The sequence below is a fragment of the Notamacropus eugenii genome, chromosome 5 (genome assembly GCF_028372415.1).
Source record: "Notamacropus eugenii isolate mMacEug1 chromosome 5, mMacEug1.pri_v2, whole genome shotgun sequence".
Taxonomy (NCBI): domain Eukaryota; kingdom Metazoa; phylum Chordata; class Mammalia; order Diprotodontia; family Macropodidae; genus Notamacropus; species Notamacropus eugenii.
This window is the reverse complement of record NC_092876.1, coordinates 7,946,404-7,962,347: the sequence shown is the minus strand read 5'-3', so window position 1 is coordinate 7,962,347 and position 15,944 is coordinate 7,946,404. Positions and strand designations below refer to the sequence as shown.

Sequence of the window (15,944 nt, the reverse complement as noted above, 5' to 3'; positions counted from 1 at the left end):
ATTATGAGCAGATTGGATTCAGAAAAACATAGGAAGTCACATTAAATACTGGAGGGTGAAATGAGCATAACCAGGAGAACGCTGTATACAGTAACAGCAATATTATTGTAAGAAAAACTGAATAATTAAGGTATTCTGAGTAATTTGATTTTCAAATCAACAATGAAGGACCTATAAAGGAAAATACTATCTGGATCCAGAAAAAGATCTAATACATGAAAGTATGCATTGCATTGTTCTGTACATACACACATACATATATAATTGTGTGTGTGTATAATCAAATATTGGCATTCTCTAATGTGGTGTTGGAATGGAAGGAAGGGGATAATTCAGAATTCACAATGTGGCATAAATTTTACAAAATGAAAAGGCCAGGACATCATAGAAACTGAAAATCAGAGACTGGAGTCAAGTGAAATATATAAAGGAAATACAAATCTAAAGTCACTGACTGAACAAGGAGGAACTTCTTACATTTTAATATGGGAAGATGATGCATGTATCCCCTCTCTCTGAACACTATCATCAAGGATGGTGAGGATAATTATGCCAAAGGTCTTGTGATTGCCTTCAGAATTCGTGAAAATGACAAAAAGGAAACCATAAATATTTGATATTTTTAATTTTGAAATTCACAAACATGAAATGCAATAAGCATTGTATATATCCCATAAAACAGAAAAAGAGTATTACACATGGAACAAGTTCTAACATGAAGAGTTGGATTGAGAAATTAATTTCAACATGGCACTTTGAAAGCTATTGTCAGTCCTTCTGGACTTCCTATTGTTACGCTGCATGTATTTTAAAAAATCTATCAATTTCCTTTTGTGGGAGGGAGGTGAAATGGAGGAAGGGCAATTCTATTCTGAATCTTCACTACCATCCTCTGCTACCCAAAACTGAAAAAAAATTGTCAGGAAAGAAGTCAACCCAAATAAATTCTACCACAGTCCATGTCCCTAAAAATTCTACATCCTGTATCCAACACCTCTCATTCTGGAGGCAGGTGTGCAGCAGATCTTGATAAATCCTCTGCAATAGTGTTTGCTCATTATAATATAGTTGTGACATCTTTCAAAGTTATTGGTCGTTACAATATTGTTTTGTTATCGATTACTCTCTTGATTCTATTAACTGCTGCATTAGTTCACATAGTTCTTACTGGATTATAACTGAAATTGTCTGTTTTTGGCATGTTTGTGTTCCATTCTACTTATATACCAAAATTTGTTCAGTCTTTGCCCTATTGTGGGACAATAGTTCTTTGTCATACAAAGGGAGCCGTTATATATTTCTGTACAGTTGAGTCCCTTCTTTCTTTATGGGAAAATGCCCTCTAGTGGTGTCACTGATTTCAAGGGTATACACAGTTCAATCAATGGCTTTGTCACCTTCACAGCTTCACCAACAGTAAATTAAGGCACATGCCTACTATCTTTATCTTTCCAACCCTTGTTTTTCTTATTATTGTTGTCAAACACATGGATATGAGGTGGAATGTGAAAGTTGATTTTGATTGTATTTATGTACATATTTGTGACTTAATAGAGCTTTTTTCTTGTTTAATGTAATTTTTAAATTAACAAATATTTTCTGTCCCTTGGACCTGCCCCTCCATAGGTGAAAGGGAGAAAAATTACAAGTCTTATATCAAATAATCAATCAAGAAATAGAAATATCCCTGATATTTGTTTCTTATTTTCTTATCACCATTAACAATCTAATAATTTTTTAATTATTTGTGATTTGTATTAATGATTACAGATATGGAACTTATTGTTCAAAGAATTGCTTATACTTTGTATTTTTCCTCTGAAAATTGCCCATTCGCAATTTTTTACCTTAGTCTACATTCATTCTTTATATTCCTGTGTATAATCTGTATCTATTCTTTATATATTTTGGATGTGAAGCTTTTATCAGAGAAACTTTCAGCACAGATTTTCCCCAGTCAGTTGCCATATTGACATTTTAAATGCATTTGGTATTTTTAATGTGTTGAAAATGACCCATTATATTTTCTGTGATCCCTTCTGTCCTTTGTTTAATGATGAACTCATTCTCTATCCAAAATCAAAAAACATATCTGCTTCATGATTCTTCTGATATGTTTGAAGAGAATTTTTATGCCTAAATTATGTATACTTTGGAGCCTACCTTGTTATAGTATGAGATGTCTATCTATTTGTAGTTTCTGCTTTTCTATATATAGGTTGCTTTCCATTTTTTTCTAGTATTTTGTAGTGATTAGAAAACCCTAGCCCCATATTTGGGGTCTTTGGATTTATTGAATCCATGGGTATTATACTCACTTTTTTTTTTTTTTTGCATACTATATACCTGATCTGTTCAGTTTCTCAAGCTAATTTTTCAGTAGTTTCTCCTTTCCCTAAAATACAGGGGTAGGGAACATTTGAGGCAGGATTTGAATCCATCTTTTTGACTCAAAACCTAGTGCCCTATCTGTTACAATTATCAAATTCCTCTACACCAGGCCTGCACAACATTCAGCCCACGGGCTGCTTACAAAGGATGTAAAACAGGTCTGTATAATAACACAATGCCCGTAGGCCGCTTTGGTGAGCTGCAAGCCTACTGAATGTATGTTGTGCAGGCCTGTCCTACCCTGTTCTGAATATTAATCTGAATTAAAAGAAAAATGCCTAAACAGTCCACATATTTTAGCCTACTATGAGACTTGTAGCCCATGAAATAAATAACAATAGCCAGCTTTTCCTCTGTGATTTAATCTTTGCAATGCTATTTACTATAATTGTCTCACTTGTTCCCCATATCAATCCTAGGAAGCATTTGATGATGTTATCCCCATTTTACAGATAGAGAAATCAGGGAGGAAGAGTTATGTGACTAGCCCAGAGTCACACACAGGGAGTGTCGTACAGGGAATCTGAAAACGTTACCGCCTATGCCAACTAGCTCTTTAAAGAAATCGTTACAGAAGTAAATGTCCAGTAGATGCAAAATGGTTATACCAGGACATTTAGTGCGGCTAAACAACAGGAATCAAATGAATACTAAATCAGTTATGAAATGGCTGCAGATATCATGGTACAGGAATGCTATAGACTATTACTGTATAGTAGTGACAAACCTTGGAATTTTAATAGAAAAATCCATTATATTTATCAGCCTTTATAAACAATATGCCATTTGGGGTGTCTTCGCCTTACCTAATTTTTTAGATCTGTAAGTTTTATTTGCAGCATGATTTGTCCAACGTTAATCAAATATGAGCCATAAGTCAAGGCCTTGACATTGACAAAAGGCATTGCTTTGGTAAGCCTTCTTTCCAGTATGAATATTCTCATGTCTAGAGATCTCCTTCTTCTGGAGAAAAGCATGACTTCATTGAACAGATGCATAACGTTTCTCTCTATTATGAATCCTGTGATATAAAATAAGAGATGACGTCTGGTTGAAGGACACACTGTGTCCTTGTATGGCATTTAACCAAAATAAATTTTCCAATGTTGAAAAAAACCCTGAACTCATATGAATGCCTTTCCTTATTCATTACAGTGACAAAATTATAGCAATTTTCTGGTGGAAAATAAGGGAATCTCTGTTACTTGAAAGTTTTACCACATTAATAGTATGATTAAGGTTTCTTTCAAGTGTGCATTTTTTGATGTTTACTGAGACAGAAGCTGGATATGACAGCCTATCCACACTGATTACATTCATAAGGTTTCTCTCCAGTGTGAATTCTCTGATGTTCAGAGGACTTGATCCGTTTTGGAAAGACCTTTCACACTGATGACAATCATAAAGCTTCCCTCCACTGTGAATTCTTTAATGACTGAAAAATCTTTATTTGTATTTATTTACATTCTTTAAAGACTGAAAGCCAGCTAACATTGATTACATCCGTAAGGGTTCTGTCCAGTGTGGATTTTCTGATGTGTAGAGAAACCGAAGCTCTCTCTCAAAGTCTTTCCACATCAAATACATTCTTAAAGTTTCTCTTCTATGTGGATTCTCAGATGGTTACCAAGATTGGCCCTTTCTGGGAAAGCTTCTCCACAATGATTACCATCATATATATTTTTCCAGTGTGGATTATGATGTATAGTAAGAGTGGACCTTTTTGTGAAAAGTTTTGCAGATCAATTACATTCATAAAGTTTCTCAACAGTGTAAATTTTATAAAGGTCAATGAGCTTTGAGTTCTGGATGAAGGCCTTCCCACCTTCATTCCCTATATAAAATACTTCTCCAGTATAACTTTTCTGATGTCCACTGATGTCTGAATTCAAGCTGATGTCCATTTCCTGTTGAATACCTTGATACATTTGCACTCGAAGTTTCTCATAACACGAAAAAACCCAACCTTTCCTCTGGTGCTTTTCCTATCTTTACTATACTGAAAAGGCATTCTCTGAGGTAATTTTCATAAATAAAATTAGAAAAGAATATTGTCTGAAACACTTTGCATCGTTATTGAATTCAGAGTGACTATGTCATCTACCTTGATATCTGACTCAACAGATTTCTCTCAAATGAAGTCAAAGGGTTATCACTCCTGAATCTTAGCTGGCAAGATTTTCCCACAGAAATGCTCAGCTTCAAAGCAGTCTCATTCACTGTACACAACTTTGTCTCTCTATCTGAAGGAATCTCTCTCTCTCTCTCTCCACACACACACACACACACACACACACACACACAATCCATTTATTTGTGTATATATATATACACATATATTTAAAAAAGATGTCTTCTTTCCATTAAAAGTAGGCTGACATATTTCTATTCCCCAGTCATAAAGAATTTTCAAACTTAATGGGCAGAATCAATTGAAAATGCCAGTAAGTCACATCTGCAGGATGATTTAATTTATGAAGGACTTCACAAACACTAACGTTAGACGCTCACAACAAACCTGTGACACAGGGAGGACTCTCATTACCCTTTACAATTGAAGCACTGAGCTCAGATGAGCCAAGTGACATGATCAACATCCCTGCAGAAGACACTAGAACTCAAACCTGGGACTGAATGTCCTTCTTTCCCCAGCACTAAATGGCCTTTCTCTGTTTAACTTTCAATCCTTCATTCAAATAACTTTTGTGATTATTCTTTTAAATTTATTGTTCTCAAGAACGCCTTCTGCATTTCCACTTTGACCAGTTGTGATGTACTCGGTGATCCTTTGTAAATTTCACAGCTAAGCAGAGAAATACGTCTACATTTCTCTCTTGTCTTGTATTAGTTTTCAGTGTTACATTCAATTTTTAAAATTCTATTCAGATCCTTTCATATTATGCCATTTGCTGTACATACGGTAAAAACTGCTATTATTTCATGATCTACCATAGTTCTGACCATTATGTAATTTTCTTTTTCATCCTTCTCAGTCTTATTTTTTTCAGTTGCCAGATCTGATATCACATCTTAATTGCTAAACTATTTTTTTAAAAATTCATCAGAGGCATGAGATCCTGTTATGGCCCATGTCTTTTTTTTAAGGATAGCTATTATTCATTTATTTTAAAAAAAATATATCCTTGAACTCTTCCCCTTTTCTCCTCTTCCTTGTCCCCTTCCTTTCCCTTCCCTCTCTCTCCCCTCATCCTCTCTCCTCCTCTATCTCCACCCTTTCCTCCATTCTTTTTCCTTCCTCTCTTCCCTGGCCTAGATGATGCCATGGTGGAGACTGCAGAGGAGGTCACACAGCTCTCTGAGGCGCACGTTACTGGGCCGTGCCACAATATGTTTTCCAAAATTGTTCCATACCTGACGGGGAAGCTGACAGCCACCAGTGAAGAGTATAAACTTCTGGAAAATAGGAACAAACTATCTTGAAGTATCTAGAAATGAAGATATTGCAGTAAACAAAAGCAGAAACCCAAAGACCTTAAACCAGAAACATGCACACTTCAGCCTTAGCTGGATCAGGTCACTTTCATTGAGGAGCAAGTAGCAGCTCTCAAGCAGGCAGCTTACAAGTTGGATGCATATTCAACGAAACCAGAAACAAAGCCCAAGAAGTGAGACAGATGATGAAAGACTTCTTTACCACAAAGACTTTCCATGAATGTTTTATAAGAGCTGAAATGAGTGGGATGGAACTTATCACTATGCTTCAGTCCCTAAAAGGAAGTGATGCTGCTGATCTAAGGAGAATCCCAGCCCCCATCTCTGGTTGATTGTGTAACTTTGGCTCTCCCTGATGTATTCCTAAATCTGTACACCGCTGGAACCGCATCTTATAGTGTGCTTCGTTGTGTCCTGGACCAAAGCTCAGAAATCAGGATCAACCCCATCTAGAGCAGACACAGATGAGAGGTCCTCATTTCCCTGTCTCCTCCCTTCTTCCCTCTCCCCTAGAGTCCCCCCACCTCATAACCTGTTCTTGATATTAAATAATAAATATAAACACAAAAAAATTTATCCTTGCATGCTTATGTTCCTTAAATAAATTAAAAAGAAAAACTAGAGTCTTTTAATAAGCAGAATAAAAAAAATCCATGCATTTGCCACATTCAGAAATATTATATCTCTTTCTGTATCTTCAGACCATCTTCTTTCAGGAAGTGGACATCATGCACTTTCCATTTAATGGTTCATGAACATATTGGGGGTTCATGACTATGGTTTAAGGCATTTGAGCTAAAAATATATTTGATGCACCTAAAGTAGTAAATAAATGCATAATTTTGTTAGAAATGTGTTTTTCTACTGGGACAATAAGCATGTGCATGTTTGAATAGTAGCTTTCTTTATTGCAGTGATCCCAAATAGTCATGATCAGGCATACAATGATTTTGATATTCATGCAATGTTTACATCCAGTGTTGACGCTCCTTGTGTAACCATTCTCCCACACACCCTGTCTCTCCCAACACTGCCACTTTCTTGGTTCAGGCCTGTATAACTCCTACCTGTGGTGTCACTGCTTGGTGTCACTGTCTTAGTTCTCTCTCCTTTCCATAGTCTTCCATGGAGGTATTAAATCCATCTCCCTAAATAAAGCATGCCTCTGACCATGGCACTACCTTCTCCATAAGCTCCAGTGGTTCCCTGTCACCAGGATCAAATACAAAATCCTCTGGTCCCCTCCTATTCCTTTCCAGTCTTCTTTTACCTTACTCCTTCTTTTCTTCACTGAAAACTATTTATGTACCAAAAGCCTATGGTGCATCACAACTACTGAGTGCTGATGGAGCCACATTAATTAGTGATAAAGATGTGATCCTAGAGAGATAAACTGAACATCTCCATAGTGCTCTCAACAGACCTTCATCAATCAATGCTGAGGCCACTGGCTGTTTACCTCAGGTTGGAGTCAATCCGTCCTTAGCTGAACTTCCAACTGAAGACCAGGTTTGAGGGCCATTAGGGTCCTTTCATGTGGCAAAGCACCTGGTGCTGATTCTATTCAAGCTTAAAATTTACAAGGTAGGGGGACCATTGCTCATACAACAGCTGACTGAAATTTTCCAGGTTATATGGAAAGAGGAGGTATCCCCCAGGAGTTCAAGGATGCCTCCATTGTCCATCTCTATAAAGGTAAAGGGGGCAACAATCGCAGGAGGATCTCTCTCTTAGTCGTTGCTGGCAAAGTTCTTGCTAGAGTCCTCCTTAATAAGCTGATCCTTCACCTGGAAGATGGTCATCTACCTGAGAGCCAGTGTGGCTTCAGAAAGGGCTGAGGAACAGTCAATATGGTGTTTGTTGCCTGACAACTCCAGGAGAAATGCCAGGATCAAACAGAGGTCTGTACACAATGTTTGTAGATCTGTCTAAGGTCTTTGACACTGTTAGTCATGAGGGCTTATGGAAAAATTATGTCAAAATTTGGTTGCCTCGAGAAGTTCATAAGCATTGGACATCAACTTCATGATGGCATGTTTGCCAGGGTTCTGGATAATGAACAATGCTCTCATACCTTCCCAGTTACCAGTGGAGTGAAACAGGGCTGTATGCTTGCTCCCAGGCTTTTTAGCATGATGTTTTCAGCCATGCTGACAAATGCTTTCAATGAGGATGAACACTGCCATTAAAGTCAACTACAGTACTGATGGCGCATTCTTCAATTTGAAAAGACTGCAAGTCAAGACCAAAGTGGAGGGAGTGTTGGTGCATGATTTTCTGTTTGTAGATGATTGTGCACTCAATGCAGCCTCTGAAGCTGAGAGGCAACAAAGTATGGATTAATTCTCTGCTGTCTGTGCTAATCTTGGCCTAATAATTAACACCAAAAAAACACAGGTGCTCCATCAGTCACCACCACACCATCCATACGTGGAACGATCGGTTACAACAAATGGAGAAGTTTTGAATGCTGTGGATAAGTTCACTTACCTTGGTAGTGTACTTTCCAGGGATGTAGACATTGGCAATGAGGTTGATGCATGCATTGTCAGAGCTAGCTCAGTGTTTGGGAGGCTCCGAAGAAAGGTTTGGGAGAGAAGACGTATTAGACTGACTACCAAACTGAAGGTCTACAGAGCTATTGTGCTGACCTCATTGTTATATGCTTGTGAAATGGACAGTCTACTAGCGCCATGCCAGGAAACTGAATTGCTTCCATTTGAACTGTCTTAGGAAGATTCTGAGGATCACCCGGCATAAGGTACCAGATACCAAAGTCCTTACTCGAGCTCAGCTGACAAGTATTCAAACTGTGCTTCAAACAGCGCAACTCTGATGGGCTGGCCATGTTGTTCTAATGCAAAATGTATGCTTGCCAAAAACACTATTTTATGGAGAACTTGCATGGGGCAGGCGATCACATGGTGGCCAGAAGACATGATACAGGGACACTCTCAAGGTCTCTCTGAAGAACTTTGGATTTGACTGTGCATCATGGGAGACACTGGCACAGGACCGCTCAGCATGGTGTGCCCACATCAGAAAGGGTGCTGTGCTCTATGAGCAAAGCAGAATTGAGACCGCACAAAGTAAACACAGGATGCGCAAATTTGGGATATCCACCCTAAATACTCATATGGACTATCCGTGCCCAACCTGAAATTTCACTTTATCATGGTGATGTCATTTTGGTCCTCTTTGAAGACAAAGGATAACAACTAACGAGTATGGAAATATGTTTTATGTGATTGTACATATATAACCTATATCAAGTTGCTTATCCTTTTAGGGAGGAGGAAAGGAAGGGAAGGGAATGAGGGAGAAAATTTGAAACTCAAAATTTTTTAAAAAATCAATGTTAAAAATTATCTTTCTATGTAATTGGCAAAAACAAATAATATTAAAAATTAAAATAAATTATTAATAAAAATCTACTTTAAAAATTTTTTATATTTCATCATATAGAAATAAGAGTAACTATGATGGGAAAAGGAGGGTTCCTTTATTTATTAAAAATGTAATAGTTCATTACCTGGGGTTGGAGACTTAGCTAATTCATGAAAAAAGACATTGCCAGTTTATAAGAAAAGTCTAAGACACTGGAGAGCAATAATGAGGATAATGAGTTAAAAGGTAGATTGATAGATGAACTGCAAGTGATTGGACAGATGTGGAAATGCCTTGATACTTGAGAGGAGTGATCTATTTTTCCAAACGTCCTACATGAAGAACATGTGCTTGGCCAATGCCTTCTTATTTGATGTTCTCTCATTTCATAGTCTGTCATTTCCATTAGTGTTATAATTCACTTTTTCAGACATTCTATTACTTAGGAAAAATTCTCAATCATGTGGATAATATTGTCTTTTCACTTTCATCATTCTGATTTTCTACTTTAATACATCTGATTTTTAAAAATCCATATTTCTCCTTTAACTTCCTTTTATTTGTTAATTAACTTCTGAGCAATTAAGGCATTTATTAATCTATTCCTACTTTTGAGATTCCCAAGAATTTACAAACCTTCCTTTTCACTAGGATCTCTTGAGTTACAATTCTTCATTGCATGGTATCTATTCATAGTAAGGGCTCTTCCTAGGGGAAGGTAGCACCTTTAATGATTGATAATTATTTTCCAATTCATTCTCTATCTCACAAAAGAAGTTATTGCAAACTTCTTTCTTTTTTCTCAAACTCCCACATGCATCCTTCACCACTATGGGGTGAGACCATGAACTTCAAACTCCATTTAAAGAGAAAGTTTAGCTCACATACCTTAATTCTCATTTGGTTCCACTACCTTTAGACTTCTCTGAATGCCATCTGCACTATTCCCCTGGAAGCTTATTGTTGGAATATCTTCTTATAACATCGTATCACCTTTAGTACTTCACCTCATCACTACTTTCTGCCTCTCTGATTAAAGGGTGGGGCATGAATTTCAAACCTACATTTAAGGAAAAGACTGAGCTCAGACATTTCATTTCTCACCTGGCTGCACTACTTTGGGATTTCTGCCTAACTCCTCTCCCATGGCCCTGTGTTCTCCTCTGCCTCCCTGTGGGCTTGGAATTCCCCTTGGAATTCTAGGTTCCATCAGGGACTGTCTTTTTTGGTATTTGAATCCTTAGCCCTCAGCATATTGTAAACAATAAATGTTTACTGACTACTGACCAACAGTCTCATCTGAATATTTTACCTCTTATTTAACTTTAAAAACTAAGCCATTCAACATGAGTCACCTTTGATCACAGCTTTCTTTCAGACATCTCTCCCTGGATGTCCAGTAGATATCTTAAATTCAATGTGCCCATAATGAAACTCATTATCTTGTCCATAAAGGTTCCCTCACCCTCCTACCTTCCCTATTACTGCTAAGGGCAACAACCACCTTCAAATCCCTGAAGCTCAAAACTTAAGTGTCTCCCTCGACTTCTATCTCTTATCCCCCTTATCCAGTCTCTTGTCAATATCTCTTCATTTTGTTTTTGCAACATTTCCCAAATAAAGTACCTTCTCTGATGCCACAATCACCTTGATGCAGAACCTCATCCTTGGATGCTAGCCATCGTTTCCCGGTGGTGGTTGGCCTTCCTCAAGATGCCCTCCAATCCAACACATTGCATCCTTTTTTAAGCCAACAAAGTGATTTTCCTACAGCAAAGGTCCAACGGATGGGGTGTTTGGACCCCAATTCTAAAATCACATTTCTCTCTAATCTTTAAACGCTGTCTCAGACAGTCTCCCTCCAGCTCAAGGACAGCCTGCCCCAGCAGGAACCATTATCTCCCTTCCTGCCCCAGTAGCCAGCTGCACCTATGGAATTTATCACTTAGAGCCAGGTGCATACTGACTGAACTGGCTGTGCATCGGGTCATGACTTTTACTACTCACTGACCAATCACATGTATCTTATACCCAAATGTATGTGTACTCCCTTTCTATGAGAGAAGAATGATTTTCCCTCATCAGCCCTGACCGTTGGTTGACTTAGTGACATTTCAAGCCTAGAATCATACCTCCATGTAGCTCCCCCTTGGGCTATTTCCAGACGAATTTTGGGTAAAATACCTGTGCAATAGATACCAAAAGTGCATGTTCCTTTATAACTGACCACCCCTTAACCACTCCCTAATCCCACCCCAAAACACCTAGTTAGCATACTTGGCACATATCTTCCTATGGAATAATCTATATAAACTTTATAATTCCTTTAAATTGTAGGTTCCTTAAGAACTCTTGCCCGTTGAAAGGCATAACAATAAACTTTTTTGCCTACTTGACTTCAGATTGCTTGAGTCCAGCGAATTCTTTCCAGACTAGGTTGCCAGGGACCTCTAGCAGTTCCCTCACCTTTCCTGACCCCCATCACAACGACATCATTTCCCCACTCAGTAAACTGCAATGCCCCTGTCTGGCTATATCCTGTGCTGCCTTATCTGACTGTGGCTGGCAAGCATCCTGAAAATTCTCAATGGAATCAAATACGATATTATTTATATTGAATACAGAAGGTGCCATATAATGAGGTCCGACTGAATTTGCATTCTGCTTACTCCATACTCCAAGTGCTAGTCAGACCCAGTGACAGTGCTGATACTTGGTTAAGATCTTCCATCCCCTAAGTCTGTGCCTTTCCTTACTCTGTACTCCAAGTGCTAGTCAGACCCAGTGACAGTGCTGATACTTGGGTAAGATCTTCCATCCTCTAAGTCTGTGCCTTTCCTTACTCCATACTCCAAGTGCTAGTCTGACCCAGTGACAGTGCTGATACTTGGGTAAGATCTTCCATCCCCTAAGTCTGTGCCTTTCCTTACTCCGTACTCCAAGTGCTAGTCTGACCCAGTGACAGTGCTGATACTTGGGTAAGATCTTCCATCCCCTAAGTCTGTGCCTTTCCTTACTCCGTACTCCAACTGCTAGTCAGACCCAGTGACGGTGCTGATACTTGGTTAAGATCTTCCATCCCCTAAGTCTGTGCCTTTCCTTACTCCATACTCCAACTGCTAGTCAGACCCAGTGACAGTGCCGATACTTGGTTAAGATCTTCCATCCTCTAAGTCTGTGCCTTTCCTTACTCTGTACTCCAACTGCTAGTCAGACCCAGTGACAGTGCCGATACTTGGTTAAGATCTTCCATCCTCTAAGTCTGTGCCTTTCCTTACTCCATACTCCAACTGCTAGTCAGACCCAGTGACAGTGCCGATACTTGGTTAAGATCTTCCATCCTCTAAGTCTGTGCCTTTCCTTACTCCATACTCCAACTGCTAGTCAGACCCAGTGACAGTGCCGATACTTGGTTAAGATCTTCCATCCTCTAAGTCTGTGCCTTTCCTTACTCTGTACTCCAACTGCTAGTCAGACCCAGTGACAGTGCCGATACTTGGTTAAGATCTTCCATCCTCTAAGTCTGTGCCTTTCCTTACTCCGTACTCCAACTGCTAGTCAGACCCAGTGACAGTGCTGATACTTGGTTAAGATCTTCCATCCTCTAAGTCTGTGCCTTTCCTTACTCCATACTCCAACTGCTAGTCAGACCCAGTGACAGTGCTGATACTTGGTTAAGATCTTCCATCCCCTAAGTCTGTGCCTTTCCAATGGCCATGTCTCATGCTTGGAATGTTCTCCCCTTTACCTTCACCTTCTGGCTTCAAGTCTCAGCTCAAATCTCATCTTCTAAAAATGAGTCCCTGAAACTGCTGGCTTCTTCCTCTCCCATCTACACGGTCTATAACTGCTTCCATGGTGCCTTCTACATTAGCTTCTTAAAGGTAGGAACTGGCTTTTCCTTCCTTTGTATCCACACAAGGTGTGAACAGTGCCTGACACTGAGTGGCTACTTTCTAAATACTTTTTGACTTGAACTAGGAAATGAGAGGGATTCAGATACTTAGGTAGACTTGTGTGGAGTAAACGGAAAATTTTTGCTGATTACAACACTGCAAAGGAAAACTGGGGAAGATTTCAGGGCTCTGCTCAAGCCTTGTCCAGACAGGAAGCATGTGAGAAGTGCTTTTCTTTGACTCTCAGTTGTTCTAAGGGAGAGCTCTGAAAAAGAAACAGAAGAAGAAGAAGGTGTGTGTGCTTGCAAGGAATGCAAAAAGAGAGCAAAGAAATGGTCTCTGTGTAATAGAGACTAATGAATGAAGTCAGTTGTAATGAGGCAGAGCTTTAAAAATCAAAAACAGGAGGGCAGTATGAGAGACAACAAATGTTAAGTTTCCACAGAAGTTAGTCATTGAGAATAAGTCAAATAATAAGAAGGCCAGCAGACTGCAGGTGGACTCAGCCAATAGGGAGACAGACAGTGGCCTTCAGAAAACTACAAAGTTTTTGATAAAGGAACCAAATCTACAGCTAGCTGGAACTAGCCAAGAAAAATGACCTAGAGTTACCCGGAGAAAGCTTGCTTAATGAACCTCATGCATATAAGCAGACACATCCCACATAAAATTATCCCTCCATTTTCTGATCATGGGTCCTATGTTAAAGCATGTTTAGGAGGGGGATCACACCAGGGGTGGTTCCGTAATGGGTGTGACCTAATGGAGAACAGACCAGTCCGTCTCCTGGTGGGAGGATCTATCCCGAACTAATGGTGTATAGCTCACCTCCTCTGTCTATTCAGCGCTCTTCTTTCCTAAGGGGGCAGTTGAGGCCGTTTTTTGCCAAAGGCATTCACTTCTTTGAACTCTGCTGCAATAAATTTTCCTTGGTACCTTATTAGTGTCAAGCGTGTCTCCAAGTTGGGGGGAAGTTATTGCTAGAGACGAAAAACAACTAATCAAACAGAGGGCAGGGCAGGGTTGTTACTGTCCTATTCTATTTCCTTTTTGCCTCCCTTTTAAAAGAAACAATAGTTAGGTAAGCAGGATTGGCAGTTTCATAGATAACCTTCTGTACCTAAGGAAACTACCACGTTTATATCTGGAAATTTGCATACAGAAACATGTCTTATGTGATTAGACATATATAACCTATATCAAGTTTATATTCTTTTAGGGAGGGGGAAGGTGAGGAATAGTGGGAGAAAATTTGGGACTCAATTTTAAAAAAAAAAAAATCAATGTTAAAATTACTTTTCTATGTAATTGAGAAAAATAAAATAATGTTAAAAATTTAAAAATAAACTATAAAAATATATTTTTTAAAAGTTTCATATTTCATTATAAGAGTGACTATGATGGGGAAAGGAGGGTTCCCTTATTTAGTAAAAGTGCTGGAAATGCCCCGTTTGCGGCGACCCCGCACTCACCTGCGGGGGGGTGGGGGTGGGTGGAGGGGGGGCCTCTGGGGTCCAGGGGCCATCCCCGCGGGCTCCCGGCTGGGGCCAGGTCTCGGTCCTCTTCAGGCTGAGCTGGGGAAGGGAGACGGCTCCGGCTCCGTCCTCACTTCCCAGGCAGGGCGCTGGTCTACCAGGGTGCGCGGAGGGTGAGAACCCTCAGCAATCTGCCGTGGGAAACCTCCAACAGCCCTCAGGCCACAACCTGAGGCCCCGGCCCGCCCCCTGACCAGAAGCCCCGCCGCTGGCCAGAAGCCGCGCCCCCTGCGCAGAAGCCCCGCCCCCACCCCAGGCTCTTCACAGCACCCAAGCTCCATCCCATCTGGCGGCTCTCCCGGGAAAGCAGAGGGAAGTGCGCTCTCTGACTGGCGGCAGCTACTACATCCTCTGATAGGCGGGAGGCTAACATGTTCTCTGATTGACGGGAAGGTAGCGTGCCTTCTGATTGGCTATTACGACATCGCCGGGAGCTTCTCCTCTGCCCTTTCTGGCCAAGTGCTAGGAGAGTTAAGCGCTTTACGGCCCAGACCGCCTTTGCCCTTGCTTGTAACCATCTTGTGTCCAATCAGGAACTCCGCGCGACCCACATTCCCCCCAATCTGCGATAAATAGGGGCACAAGGTGAAGGGGGCGGGGGATTTGAAGAGGCTTCAGGAGAATTCTGGGAAACGTAGGCCTGGGCGCATGCGTCGTTGCTCGGCCTGGGGGAGGGGTGCGCCCCGGTCTTCAGAGCTGGAAGACGTCCCTGAGCCGTTGAGTTCGTGCGTGATCGTGCGGTGCCGCCCACACCCCGCGTGTTCAGGTCCGGGGGTCAGCCCCTGCTGGCGTAGGAGGGGAGATGGGGAGAGACGGGGATCGGTGTGATGGGTAGGATTGGAGAGGGGGGTGTGACAGGCCCCCCCCTCCCGGGGAGCGTGGGCTCCTTGGCACCTGTAAGTGAAGGATGGCCAGGTGTAGGAGGGCTGGGGGCGCTGCAGGCCCTGGGGAAGCCCTAAGGGGAAGGGCGTGACCACTGTCAAAGAGGTGGAGGAGGTCTTTAAAATTATATTCTGAATATTCATAATTACACGTAAAAATTTAATATTTAAAAACATTTTTGAGTTCCAAATTCCTTCTCCCTTCTGTCCCTTTCTTCTCCTTGAGAGGGGAAGCAATTTGATACGTTATAAATGTGAAATCATTGAAAACCCGTCCGTCCTTAGTAGGCATGACTGCCAAAGAAAACGCAAAGTAAAACAGTAACAAAGTTTTTTTTTTACTTCTCTTGGATCGTTTCCTTGATCGGAGCAGCGGAGTCTGTTACAATTCACCAGCTTTA

At 40.6% G+C, this 15,944-nt stretch overlaps 1 protein-coding gene and 1 long non-coding RNA gene across 2 annotated transcripts in view; one reads left to right on the top strand and one right to left on the bottom strand.

Moving 5' to 3' along the window:
* Positions 1 to 608: 608 nt before the first annotated feature.
* LOC140508281 (uncharacterized) lies at positions 609 to 14,872 on the bottom strand. Its single transcript, XR_011968360.1, has 2 exons — positions 13,956 to 14,872; positions 609 to 13,392 (listed from the first exon to the last, which is right to left on the bottom strand). It is a non-coding gene; the product is annotated as an uncharacterized lncRNA (long non-coding RNA).
* Positions 14,873 to 14,900: 28 nt separating this feature from the next.
* The window catches only part of LOC140508273 (uncharacterized), an 88,600-nt gene continuing 87,556 nt past the window's right edge, over positions 14,901 to 15,944 (top strand). Inside the window, exon 1 of the mRNA XM_072616076.1 lies at positions 14,901 to 15,428. The gene's annotated coding sequence lies outside the window, so the exon portion shown is untranslated. The remainder of the gene's footprint in view (positions 15,429 to 15,944) is intronic.